Below are 13,114 nucleotides of genomic sequence, written 5' to 3'. Positions count from 1 at the left end.
TTCATTCTCCTTATCTCCATCAAAATCAGAATCTGAATAGCTGGTGAGATAGAAATCTACAACTTTGGAATATTTGATGGCATATGCTCGAGTGCCTTTCAAATACTTGAGCACTTGCTTTGCTGCATTCTAATGACCTTCACATGGCTTATGCATGAACCTAGAAAGTATCCCTACAAAAAAAGTTATGTCAGGTCGAGTAGTAGTTAGAAAATTTAAACTTCCAACAAGTTGAATGTACTTTGTTGGATCTTCAAACATACTTCCTTCAATGGAAGTAAGCTTCAAATTTTTCTCCATAGGATTAGCGACGGAATTACAATCCTACATCCCAAATCTGTCCAATAGTTGTCCAATATACTTTTTCTGAGAAATGAAAATACATTTGGGTTTCTGATCAACTTCAATCCCTAAATAATAATGTAATAAACTCAAATCTGTCATGTCAAAAACTTTCAATAATTCTCTTTTAACGAACGTTATATAGTTATCATTGTTTCATGTGATCATCAAATCATCTACATACACAACGAAATATACAACCGACTTTTCAATTTTCTTAACAAAAAGAGTTGCATCATCCATATCAAATAACTTATAATTCAACTTGAGAAGGTGTTCAATTAACTTTTCATACCATGCACGAGATGCTTGTTTCATCCCATACAAAGCCTTAACAAATTTTTGTACCTTCTGCTCTTAACCTTTAATAGAAAAACCTTCAGGCTGAAACATATAAACATCCTCCTTCAAATTTCCATTCAAAAAAGATGTTTTAACATCCATATGGTGTATCTTCCAACTATTCTGAGTTGCAAGAGAAAACAGAGTTCTAATTGTGCCCCATTTTTCTATAGGAGAAAATGTCTCTGTGTAGTCAACACCTTCCTTCTGAGCATAGCATTTTGCTACAAGTCTTGCCTTGTATTTATCAAGCGAACCATATGCTTTGTATTTGATCTTATACACCCATTTGCAACCAATGGGTTTGACACCTGCAGGAGGATCCACTAACCTCCAAGTTCCATTCTTAATAAGTGCATCATATTCCTTTTGCATTGCATCCTTTCATTCATCACAATTAGCAACTTCTCCAAAACAATTAGGTTCATTAATTGTACAATGATTGAATTCACAGTGATGAGAAACATTACCTGAATCACCTTTAGAAGACATTCATGTTTCTAAATCATCATACTTTCTTGGAACTTTTCGAGCACGTGTAGATCTTCGTAAAGGTTGCTAAAGTGGTTGTGATGGTTGTTAATATTGAAAAACAGGCTCAAGAACAGGCTCTTCAAGAGCAATTTCTGGTCCTGCAAAAACATTACTATCATCCAAATTTTCTTCAGCAATAACATTCTCATGAGTCAAAGATGGAAGAACCACATACTGATCTAGAATGGGAACCCCCCCTTCAGTGTGTGGAACAACATTATCAGATTCAAAATAGAACTTCTTAGATGCAAATTTCTCCAAATGAGCCAGTTGCTTATCAACAATGGAATTACTTTTATCTGATTCAAGGAAAATAACATCTCTGGAAAGAATGAACTTCTTGTTCTCCTCATCATACAATCTATAAGCTTTGGAAGTAGCAGAATATCCCAAGAAAATACATTTGCAACTCCTAGCACCCAACTTGTTGCGTTGATGTTTAGGAATTAATGCATAGCATAGAGAACCAAATACTCTAAAATGTTGAACAACAGGAAGATGATTATACCATATTTCATAAAGAGATTTATTATTGATGATATAAAAAGGACAACAATTGTGAATATAAGTTGCACAAAGCACTGCTTCTCCCCAAAACATCAACTTAACATTCTTAAAGAACATCATAGATCTAAACATATTAAGAAAATTTCTATTCATATGTTCTGCGACGCCATTCTATTGTGAATTATAAGGTATGGTAGTCTGATGTTTGATTCCATTGTCCTTCAAATATTCTTCAAAAACATTAAAAGTGTACTTGCCACCATTATCAGTTCTGAGAATTCCTATATTCTGTTGAGTTTCATTTTTAATCATCAAATGAAATTTTTTAAAAACATCAAACACTTGTGACTTATTCTTCAACAAATACACCCAACACATTCTCGAGTAATCATCAATAAATGTCAGCACATATTTATTTCCATTTGCATTTGCAACAGGCATAGGTCCACATAAATTTGAATGTATGAGACCTAATTTTCATGAAGATCTGAAAGAAGAACTATGAAAAGGTTGTTTACAATGCTTTCCTATAATACAAACATCACAAGGTATAATATTTCTTGGAATTATCGGAAGACCTTTAATACCTTGCTTTTTCATAATTTTGATGCTGCCATAATTAATGTGACCAAATCGAGCATGCCACAACATGCTGGGAGACAGGATATCATTTTGCTGCACCAAAAGAACAAAACTTTCACAAGAATTAGTAGATGAAGTACCATTTAATTTTAAAAGCATATCTTCTTCCACACTGGTCATAACAACGGCATGATCAGATGGTCTTCTTATCTCGATGATGCCATCAAATATATGAATAGAATGTCCCTATTGCCGAAGATGGATAAGAGACATCAAATTTCGCTAAAACTGTGGAATATAAAATACATCCCGTAGAACATAATCTGCAAAATTCGGTATCTTCAAACGAATAGACCCAATGTCAGATGATTTAATTTGAGACTTGTTAGTAAATTAAATAACACCATCAATATCATCACTGAATGTTTCAAAAAAAATCTCACCTAAATGTCATATGACAAGTGGCTCCTGAATCCAAAATCCAACTATCTCGCCATGAAGAAAATGCAGTGTTGAAAACATCATTCATATTAAAATTACAGTGAGCAACAATGTAATGTGCAGACTCTGATGATTTTCCCTTATCTGGTGGTGGTTGATCTTTCTTTTCATTTAATTGTTCTCTCCTTTCACTGACTTTCTCCCAAGGGATTTTACAGTTAGTAGAAGTATGACCAATTTTACCACATCTAAAACATTTGATAGCTAGTCTATCATTAAAATTCCTTTGTTGTCTATCATTTTGTTGTATGTCTCCTTGATTATTTTTCCCCCTCTTGCCTCTATAATTTCTCCTACCACGAACTCTACTTGTTTTATCACCTCTAGAAGTTTCAGCATGAGACTTATGATCCTTTTGTGCAAGGCACAAAGTTTCTACATTAGAGTTAGGTGGAGCCTCTTTCTTCCCAAAAGCTTTTTCTCTCTCATTTATTTTGCTTACTAGTTTATCAAATGTAATGTCTTTTAGCTGCCCACTAGCTTGGAGAGATTCCAAATAGTTTGAATAGATAGGGTGAAGGACTTTTATAAAAGTTGTAAGTTGTAAATGTACTTTAATTCCAGTGGCTTATGTATCATGAAAAATGGCTTTTATTTCAAAGTCACTCTTCAAAGGATCATTATCGTTCATCTCCAAATTAAACAACTTTAACAATAACTGAATAATTTCGAGTTCTGAGTGTGAATCATACAATTCTTTCAACTTCTTTAGTGCTTCAATTGCAGTACCACAAGAAACGATATATTTTCTTACCTCTTTTGTCACTGATGCAGTTATTAATGTCTTTTGTCTCCCAAATTGCATGTTGCTTCTAATTATCAGGTGGCTCTCGTGCAATTTCTTTTCCGTCACTATCCTTCTTGCCTTGACAAACTTCCCACAAATCGTTAAAAACAATGACACTTTTAAGATTTTTAAACCACTCTTAATAATTTTCCTTTCCATTAAGAACGACTCCAACTATGGAAACTATTGAAGTCATAATTGTTATGTAGCCAAATATTCTTCAAGTCCTTTCAAATTCTAAATATATGCAATACTTCTGAAAAGATATAAATTCGTTTCTCCTCTAGTTTTAACAAAGATGGCTTTGTGGTTTAGTGGTAAGTTTCAAAAAAAGCCTAACAAAGAGCTAGGTTCAAATCTTATTAGCCTCCAAAAATAAATTTTATTTTACCAATGGCCTCTTAAAAAAATGTGTATTTCAAATCACGAGAAAATCAACCACTCTTCAATTAAATTTTTTATTTAAGCCACCAAAAATATATATATACTCACCAAAAAATTGACCACTCTTCAATTAAAAGTTTTATTCAAGCCACCAAAATATAATGTGTATTTCAAATCACGAGAAAATCAACCACTCTTCAATTAAATTTTTTATTTAAGCCACCAAAAAATATATATCCTCACCAAAAAATTGACCACTCTTCAATTAAAAGTTTTATTCAAGCCACCAAAATATATATACTTCATTTTAAGTATCCTTCAAAAATTTATTTACTACAGTAAATATAAATATTATCCTTCATAAATTTTACTGTCATTAAACTCTTGTTTACTGCAGTAAATGCAAATACTATCCTTCAGAAATTTTACTGTGATTAAACTCTTGTTTACTGCCATAAATGCAAATACTATCTTTCAGAAATTTCACTGTAAGTAAACTCTCCCAAAATTTAAATAACAAGCGGCCCTTAGATGCATGGAACTTAGACTTTTAGCAAACAATCCAGCAATTATTGGTACTGGACTCAGTATTGGAAATTTGTATTCTAACTTCCAAGGATATGTTAAAAAAAATTATGCCACTCAATTTCTCCAATCGTCTTTCATTATGATTGAAAGATATGAAACTTACAAAGAGTCAATAGTTTGGGCATCCCACTGCATTGCTCCACTAGATTAACCTTTTGTTGCACTCTATCTTCACAGTCTTCATGCTTCGCGTCTCCTTTATGCCATAGACTTCAAATACATGGAGTTTAGAAACAACTCAACCAGGGCTCTGATACCATTGTACAAGCCCAAATAAACTCCACAATGAAAGAATGCAATGAAATAGCATCATATTAATGATAAAATTACTTATTTATACATGTGCAATCTAGGTACGAGACAGTTGTGTCTCGATAACTTATTAACCATAAAAACAGAATATAAAACTAATTACTTATTATAGAATAGCAATCCTAAAGAATTAGTTAAGAATTAGTTAACAAAAAGGAAAACGTACATGTCATAGGTTTATACATAAATATCATGACTGGACGCGTTGTTGAATACTGCTCTGTTGATCATTTTATATTGTGTACAAGATTGTATGAGCACCATGTATTTCTACAGAATCATTGGAGGCATTGTGCAAGACCAATTACTCATTATATATATATTTATATATTAAACTGCCATGCTATTATAAGCACTTATTGACCGAATGTCATTTTGATGGTAGGAATATAACCAATTATCGAAAGTTGTGATACAATAAATCTCCCCAGTTTATCTATTTTGTAAATCATAGCATTGTTGCAACGATATCAAAGCGTTTAGGTTGGCTTGGAATTTGAAATGAGTGTGTGATTTGGAAGTGGATGTCAATAAAAATGTTAAAGGAGCGAATGTTGCAGTGATTTTAAGGAGTAATTTAACTATGAGACGTTTTAGTAAATTAAGGAGCAATTTAGTCATGAGATTTTTTTGGTTAGAATCTAGGAATGAAAATTATGACATTTTTATTTTGTTAAAAAATTTGACATTTTTCAACTATACAAACAAAATTACAAAACACTTTAATGTTTCAATATTGTTTAATTTTAAAAATCAACACGTAAATAAAAGAGTAATTCGAAAATAATTATTTTATTTTATTTTATATATAAAAGCTTAAATTATAACTATTTTGAGATCTTAATCTAAAACATATATTACATTAAAATTGCAATTTCTTTTTAACTATGGTTTATAAAATTATTAAGATATAAAAATCATGTTTTAAATTTAATTAATAATAAAAAAAATCATACAATTTTTTTTTAAATAAAAAAAATTACCGTAATTTTAGAGTGTATATATATATATATAAACTTTATTTTTTTAATATATATATATAATATTTTTTGGGAAAGAAATAAAAAATATATATTTAAAAAAAATAGTAAAGTTCTTTTTTTTCAAGATTTTTTTAATGATATTTTTATTTTTATTTTTATTTTTAATTTAATTATATTTAAAAATAAATCATTTTATAAATTTTTATTTTATTTTAAAAAAATATGTTAATATATTTTTTATAAATTATTGTTGTACTAATTTCAAAATTATTTTTAGTAGTTCTGATATTTGGTTTTTAATGTCATGATTAAAAATTGTTTGAATTTTAATCTGAATAAAGAAAATTTGACGTTGCATCACCACTTTTTCATATCAACATGGTTTTTTATGTCTTTCATAATCATGATATTTCATTTTAAATGTCACGATTAAAAAATGTAGAAATTTTAATTCTAAAATGAAAAAAGGATGATGTTGCATCACTATTTTTCAAAATCAACATGAAAATCACAATTTGATGTGACATCAAAGAAAATGAGAACTTTAAGTTGGTAATGTTGAAAATAGCAACAAGAAATGTTTAAAATAACATCAAGAAAGATCTTGATTTTCCTTGAATTAAATTGGAAATAAGTTGTAACCCCACATCTCATGGCAACTTGTAATAGTTAACTAAGTTAATTTGACTTAGTTAGCTTCGTTAATTTGAGTTGAGGGTCTAACTAGAGTCATGTAGAGTGTCTCCTGTTAGGGTCCTATAACTTTTATAGGATTGCATGACTATAGCTGATAATTATTATATTTCAGATGTTGTAAATAATATTCCATGTCGTAAATTATTTCCAAAAAAAATCAAAACCTTGAGAAAAAATAAATATGCTTGCAAGTCGAAATGCAGCATTAGAGAATAATTAAGTGTGTTTAGATTAAATTAATCACATCATTTAAATGTGATTAAATAAATTGTAATAAGGCACATATGGACAAAGTTGTTTTGTCTTATATGGTTAAAGGATGTTGTTGTCAGAGCATCGAGATTCCTTACTAATCTCAATCAACAACTCATATCTTTCTTCGGTCCCCCCTCTCCATCCTACCTTTATCGGGGGGGTCCGAAAAGGCAGTATTCCTTGTCAGGCACCATCCTTACATGGCGCATTCTCCACATTTCGCACCCCCCCAGCCTATACCACTTACCGCTCCCTATCCCCTCCGAAAATCGCTTTGCCCTCGTCCCTTTACCGTTATCCCTACCCGACACCTCTTCCATTCCTATCTCGCCACATATCCTCTGCCTATTACTCCCGCACCAACATCCACCCACCATATCCCTCCTCATCTTCCACTCATATTCGGCCACCTAGTCATATTCCACCGACCATGTGCCTCCATGTCACCTCCCACCTCCACGTCATATGTTTGTTTCATAGTTAACTAAAATTATGTTTTTTTCCCTATACAACACAGTAATTTCAAACGTGGTTTATGGACAACTGATAATTAATTTTCAAAAACTAAAAACCGTTTTTGTTTCTAACATCCTCCTGCACAAAAACCTCTCTCAATTTTGTAATAATGATTATGGTTTGGGAGATGCTAATGATTCTTTGAAGGCATATTTTCCATAAATTTCCTATTTCGGCCACCTTTTTGCAAAGAATATTGTGGATAATCATAGATGAATCTTGGGAAACTGGAAGAGGTTTTGGTTCATAATATTCCAAAATTTCAAAGCCTATCTCACTTTTCACACAAATATCAGGGATTTGGATATTGACTCTCATCATTTTAGCCTATTTTTTCCAACTATGCAATGTCCTGTTTTAGTCACCTTTTTGCATAGCATATTGTGGATAACCATAAATTAATTTTGGTAAATGGGAGGAGGTGTTTGTTCCTCAAATGTTAAGCTGCAAAAAACTCTCTCAGTTTTCAAACAGTTATCTTGGATTGATATATTCAAAGGTATGAATGGACCCTATTTTTCAAAATTTCAGGAGGAAAAAATTCAAAGATAGTTAGTGACTTGGAGGCCACCTCATCAAATAAGAGTTGCTATCAAATTTGAATTGTTCTTCTTTGTCAAGAAATCCACAAAGATAGTGCTAAGTAGATTCATTAGTTTTGAATGTCCTATATTTTAGTTCTATTTGTGTAAGACAGCTTGAGATATTTGTAAACAAATCTTGATATTTTTTCAAGATATTTTAGTTTAGAATTTGTATAAATACTTCATAGTTTGAAGTAACAGATGTTGATTTCTGAATGTAATTTCCTCTGCATATTGTAATTTTTCAAAGTCCTAGAGCATCAATAATTCAAGGACATTTTCACAGGATTCATGTGGTGTACCAGATGGTGATATGTTTTCTTATGTTTATTTGTTTAAACATTGCTTTTCTTTCTCTGTTATTCTAAAAATCTTAATTACTTAACAGAAATGGTGACAAATAGGATTTGTTATTTAGAGCACCATAATTTGGTTGTTGGTAATTTTTATGTTTTTCATTGAAGTCAAATTAAGGAATTCTTAGTTGCTCCTTAATTTCTATTGAACCTTACATTTATGTTCTTTCCTAATCCATTTAATTTCTAAAAAGATCCAAATAGTGCAACCTAGCTTGCCCTGTGAAACTCCTCTAAAATTTGATGCCAAATATAGTTAAATCTTCAGACTCCATAGCCAAATGGAATTATAACACTTGACTCAATCAAACCTTTCAAACAAAAAAATCAGTACATTCATAACTGGCCTAAAATTTACACAAAACAAAGCTAAAATTTACAGAGAGATCCCTCTCTGAAGATGGCAGGGCTAGATCCCAGCTTCCAAAGTGGTTTTGATGTTGTCCTATGTGTTTACTCCCTCAACCTCAAAAATACAGAACAACAACATAGTGGCAACCATATTGGGAAAGCCCAGAAAAGTGTATCAAGTTCCAGATCTGATTACTGATGGTGGACAGTGATTAGACACAAGAAGGTTGTATCATTCACCTGGTGACTCCACGTTCAAAGTATCCAAATCTCAAAGCTTTCATGGCGACTCCATTGTCAAAGAATCTAGATTTGTAGAAAACTCATGGTGACTCCACTGCAAGTTGATCATATTTCTTGCTAAACAAGATGACAGGTTATGTGGCAAATCCTCTGTCTTGTGAAGTTTTAAAAGAAGTCAGGGATGAATTAGCCGATTTTCAAATTGATGAAGATTTTTTAATGGTCGTGTTTCGTTGTTTGAAATTAAGAAAATTTTATCCTGAAAGTAAAGTTTGTTTTCTTGAGTTAGTTGTTGAAAGATTCGAGAAGGATATTGAACTTTTGGATTATCAGATTTAGTCCTATAATTTCCAAGATCCTAAACAATTCTTGGAAAATATTCCTTCTCCAAAACAAGAGGAGATTGTATTGCCTTTTGATTTGCAGATTGCTGAGAATTATGTTTTCAAGTACAAGACTGAAACTGAACAGTGGGAATCAGGGTTTAACCTTGAGAATACAACTAATGAAATCTTCCATGTTCGATCTGCCAATGAAGGCCTGCAAGGTAAACTAATTAATCATGCCTTTACTGATCCTATAGAAAACTACATGGAGGTTCTTTTCAGCTCAAGTGTTCAATCATGTTTTCATGATCAGATCCAACAGCAGTTGCCATTGCACTTTACAGCTTTGATTTTATGGACAAAAAGTCAAGCTGTCCTTTTGATTGTGCTAACAAACAGTCAAGCGGCCCACTTGTTTCAGTAGCTACTTGACTGGCTTCATTGGCATTTTTATATTATTTGATTCAGCATAATTTTCAGTAGTGTAGAGTAGGTAGCAGAGTGCAAATAAGCTCAGCACTTTGAGCATTTTTTTCAAGCATTATTGTCAATTTCAGTTTCAGATAGCAGTACAACTTTTAGTTCAGTGTGTATTTCAGATTTCAGTGTGTAGAATGGTTTTGATTCCAGTTTGAAGATTTTCAGTCACAAAGATTTTTATGACAGAGCAGGTTGCAGATTTGGGATCGACCCAATGGATGAGGCTACTAGTCTACGGTGTTCTTGACACTTCACCAGGAAGTGTCATCCCTAGTTGAAGCCACTGTTAGGGTCCTATATTTTTTATAGGATTGCTTGACTATAGTTGATGATTATTATATTTCAGATGTTGTAAATAAATTTCATGTCGTAAATTATTTTCAAAAAAGGTCAAAACCTTGAGAAAATCAAAAAATATGCTTGCAAGTCGAAATGCAGCGTTAGAGAATAATTAAGTGTGTTTAGATTAAATTAATCACATCACATAAATTTGATTAAATAAATTGTAATAAGATGCATATGGAAAAATTTGTTCTTTCTTATATGGTCAAAGGACACTGATGTAAGAGCATCGGGATTCCCCACTGATCTCGTTCAACGACTCATATCTTTCTCCCCCCCCCCCCCTCCATCCTACCTTTACCGCCGGGGGGGGTCCAAAAAGGCAGTATTCCTCGTCGGGCCCTATCCTTACATGGTGCATTCCCCATGTTTCACACCCCCCAGCCTATATCACCTACCGCTCCCTACCCCCTCCAAAAATCGCTTCCCCCTCGTCCCTTTACCGTTGTCCCTACCTGACACCTCCGCCATTCCTATCCTGCCACGTATCCTCCACCTATTACTCTCGCGCCAACGTCCACCCACCATATCCCTCCTCATATTCCACTCTTATTCGCCCACCTAGTCATATTTCTACCAACCATGTGCCTCCATGTCACCTCCTGCCTCCATGTCATATGTATGTTTCATGGTTAAGTAAAATTATGTTTTTTCCCTATACAACACAGTAATTGAAAGCGTGGTTTACAAACAACTAAGAATGCATTTTAAAAAACTGAAAGATTTTTTTGTTTCTAACATCCTCCTTCACAAAAATCTCTCTCAGTTTTGTAACAGCTATTATGGTTTGGGAGATGCTAATGATTCTTTGAAGGAATATTTTCTAGAAATTTCGTGTTTCAGTCACCTTTTTGCAGAGAATATTTTGGATAATAAGAGATGAATCTTGGGAAACTGGAAGAGTTTTTGGTTCATAATATTCCAAAATACAAAAGCCTATCTCACTTTTCATACAAATATCAGGTATTGGGAGATTCACTCTCATCATTTTAGCCTATTTTTTCCGACTGCGCAATGTCTTGTTTTAGTCACCTTTTTCAGAGCATATTGTGGATAATCAAAAATTAATTTTGGTAAACGGGAGGAGGTTAATTTTCCTCCTATGCTAAGCTATAAAAACCTCTCTCAGTTTTCGAACAGCTAGCTTGGATTGATATCTTCAAAGGTATGACTGGACCCTATTTTTCATAATTTCGGGAGGAAAAAGCTCAAAGACAGTTAGTGACTTGGAAACCACCTCATCAAATATGAGTTGCAATCAAATTCGAATGGCTCTTCTTTATCAACAGAAATCCTCAAGGATAGTACCAGAACTCTTAAAATAGTTTTAGTTACCTTTATTTTTGTTCTATTTTTGTAATACAGTTTTCAAATATTTGTAATAGCTCTTGATATTTTTATCAAGATATTTTGGGAGGAAATTGTATAAATACTTCATCAATTGAAGTAATATGTGTGGGCTTTTGATGCTAATGCTCTTCACTTTGTAATAGCTTCTATTATAGGATTTCTAATGAAAGCCTTCCGACTCCAGTTTATGACAGAATTTTTTGTTTTCTAGTATGTCTTTCTAGTGTTTCATATCTTATTTTTGCGCATGTTCCAAGCATTATAGAAGATCTAGGTAAAGATAGATTGAGTTTCAATCTTCTTGAAATCCCCTTCAAATCAATAATCATTGAAAGAGATTAACTTATTTGGCTATCTGTCTGAAATAGATCCTCTTAGAATTGGTTTCAGTTTGGCCTTCTTGAATACTCTGCAATGTGTTTTGTTGGGCTGTAGAAATCTTCTACACACATCCAAATTTCCCTAGTTGTTAAGAAGTCTGTCTGACTGCTTAATTATTAGGAATCTCCTTACATTATTCTATCATAATCCTTGAAAAGCTAAGTCATTCTGTCAGGCTGGAAGTTGACACGTTCTGAAGGGACCCTGTGAGAGAGGCCTTTAATCATGGATAGGGATTGTCATTGATCGCCAACCACCCCCAATTAAAACCATAAATCTGGCCATTGTGCTTCAAAGGTTGTTGTTCAGTGACAGGTGAACAACGTTAAACAAAGCCTCGTAACACCTGAGGGAGCCCCCTCTGGTTCAAGGGCCAGCTTGAACCTAAAGGCTGGTTGAGTTGGTTTCCTAGCGTAGTTTTTGCAGCCAAGGACTACCTACGGGAAACAGGTACAACATCTGGCGCCATTGCCGAGGAGCAAAGTAATGAAGATATCTTTCTCCAGGGAACGATAAAGATTAGATCTATTCTTTGCTGGTGAACAAGGAGTAGGCATTTATTATTGGTTGCATTGCTTTCACCTGGCGACTCCACTTTGTCATATGACGATTCCACTGGGTAACCAATCCTACTATTTCAAAATTTCAGTTGCCTTTACTACTATGCAAGGTTCATTGATACTTGGAATCAATAGTATATGTCTCTCCCTCTCAGCCATGGTCAGAAATATAAAATGTCTACAGAGGATGCAGCTTTTAAAGTACACCTATGAGTATAAGTTTCCCATGGGATTTCATACTCATATTGTATATATTCTTCAGATTTTTAGCTGCTAGCAACATGGTTTGTCAATAAATCCACTCTGCACTTGGTTACATTGGACAGCAAATTACACCTAATGGTGGAAAGTTTTTCAGTTCAGTTAGATAGAGGTGTGGGGATTTAATAGATATTCTGAGTTTCAGTGTGTAGTAGACCAGCGTGTTCGTTGTTTATGAGTGGTGCGATTTGAAGAGTATATGATAGATCAACTTATATTTTTAGTCTTTATAAATTTTCAATTTTCAGATTTCAATACGAAAGAGTGTTTGAATTAGTGCAGGCATATGGTTGCATTTCACAGTTGCAGGTTGCAATGTGTAGTAGCAGAGTATTCAAATGACAGCATTGATCCATGGGGATTGGTTATATTTCTACATAAGATGGAAGATCAATGGTTGATGGTTTTATGGTATGACTCCATATCCAATACTAAAGGCATATGGTCTACTAGTTCTCTACATCCCACAGGGTGAGGCAGTCCCCATTGGAGCCGATGTTGTAATATATTTAGTTTTGATCATTTAAATTTGTTGATATAATAGGTTTTAG

The sequence above is a fragment of the Pinus tabuliformis genome, chromosome J (assembly GCF_031772625.1).
Source record: "Pinus tabuliformis cultivar Carrire ecotype Pingquan chromosome J, CPIR1, whole genome shotgun sequence".
NCBI lineage: Eukaryota > Viridiplantae > Streptophyta > Pinopsida > Pinales > Pinaceae > Pinus > Pinus tabuliformis.
This window is presented reverse-complemented; position numbering follows the sequence as displayed.